The sequence below is a fragment of the Lactuca saligna genome, chromosome 5 (genome assembly GCF_052625555.1).
Source record: "Lactuca saligna cultivar CGN05327 chromosome 5, ASM5262555v1, whole genome shotgun sequence".
In the NCBI taxonomy this organism is placed as follows: Eukaryota; Viridiplantae; Streptophyta; class Magnoliopsida; order Asterales; family Asteraceae; genus Lactuca; species Lactuca saligna.
In genome coordinates this window covers 43,221,397-43,223,237 of record NC_136421.1, presented here as the reverse complement: position 1 = coordinate 43,223,237, position 1,841 = coordinate 43,221,397, and the positions used below count along the sequence as shown (strand labels likewise).

General features: G+C 30.1%; 1 long non-coding RNA gene across 1 annotated transcript; it reads left to right on the top strand.

Moving 5' to 3' along the window:
• The first annotated feature begins 297 nt into the window (after positions 1 to 297).
• Positions 298 to 1,163, top strand: LOC144997669 (uncharacterized). Its single transcript, XR_013659899.1, has 2 exons — positions 298 to 537; positions 685 to 1,163. It is a non-coding gene; the product is annotated as an uncharacterized LOC144997669 (long non-coding RNA).
• Positions 1,164 to 1,841: the final 678 nt, after the last annotated feature.

The following is a 1,841-nucleotide window of genomic DNA, read 5'->3' as shown; positions in this document are numbered from 1 at the left end:
TTTTGGTTTTGAGTTTTTCCATTAACAAGTATTTGATAAAACATTCGCTTAAGTTTAATAAAAGAAAAAAAAAATAGCTAGATAATGATTAAAAATTGTGTAATTAATTGGCTATTAGGATCTTTTGTGTGACCGGTCACGGAACGACCCGGCCTTTTTTGGAACCGGTCTTGAGAGGGTCGGTTTTCTTCGGACCAGTCCCAGACGGTCTTGGGCCTGCTTTTTTAACCCGAATGTATAGTATGTACCCATTTAGCCCAAATTTAATAAATTGGCCCATTAGCCCAGTCTGTTAAGGCTCCAAGTTGTCGTCGGAGACTCGGAGTAGGGAAGGAGAACTGTGGCTCTGTGGAGAGAGAGAGAGAGAGAGAGCGCAGCAGCAGTAGCAGACGATCTGCCATTTTTGTGTATTTGTAAGAGAGGAGAAGGAGAATGGTGAGATCGATGGCATGGGGATACATTAGGATCATGGCAGGGACCATCGTCGGCGGAGGTGCTGGGTTTTACGTCATGCACCGCCTCGAAATCAGCTACAAGGTCCTTGAATTTTTATTTTTTTTATACATCTTATTGTTGAATTAGGTTTCTCCACATCCGTGAATTCTTCCATTGCTCCATCGATTGCTACTATAGTATTGTAATATTAGGGTTTTCTGAATTTTATCATTCATTTGAAATTTTCAGGAGAAGTGGGATGAACGATTGAGGAATTACGAGGAACAGCTGAACAAAAAGAAACAGAATCCAAAAGAACTTGAAGAAGCCCTATGAGTAACTACATACATCTCTTCCTTCATACTTTGTTGAATTTGCAAAACGTTTCTAGGTTAATGATACTGGAAACAGCGATGTATAATTATTCTCTTAACTCTTAAAATTCCAGAAATACATCAACATAAGATTTCAATTGAATGATAAATGTTGTTAAATTCTATTGATTTTTATGTAATTTTTGTTGGGAAGTCTTGTATCCAAAACATTTTAGGGATTTTTATAATTTGTGCTCCTTTTTGTAAAAAGGAAATCATAATGATAATATGAATTGAAAGTACATTGCTATTTTTGAAGTAAATTTAGGCTGTGAACGGCTCTTGTAGAAGGTTGTGTTGGAAAGGTGATTATTTGAATTTTAAATATATTTTTTTCTTGTTTTTTGTTGTTAAGGTATTTATTTATTTTTTTCATTAAAATGACTATACATTGGTTTAGTATATACTTACTAACTACTTTTAGCAGTAGTTAGTAAAAATACTCAAATTTGTGAAATATTTTGCTAAAGACTGTATAAATTTTAAAGAGTAAACTAAAAATCATTTTTCTTCAGAAAGATTTGCATAAAAATAAAAATTTTGATTTTTTCAAACTTGTTTAACATAAATATCTCCAAAAATTAGAAATGTGGTTGAAATGGTTAAGATTCATGGTTTCAACTCTCAAATGTCTATATTTTAGGCTTAAATCTAATTGAATTTTGTTTTACCACAATTTCAACTAACCTCATATTTGCTTATGTTTTTAGGATCTACTATAATTAACCAAGATAATTTTATCAAAAGTCAATCACTAATAAGTTTTGACACTTGTTATTTTATAGTATTTTTTAAATAAATAATATCTACATCTCAATTTATGTTTTTTTTTCAATTTTTAAGTTTAAAAAGACCACATAATACTTATTATACTTATATACTTAAAGTATCGTATTTAATAAATATTATATTAAATTGCAATTAATATGTTCCTTCGTTCGTTATTTCAAAATTTTATTTTAAAAACTAATCATTATTTATATTTTAATATTTTATTTTTTTTAATCAACCTGGGTAATTCATATGGGTAAT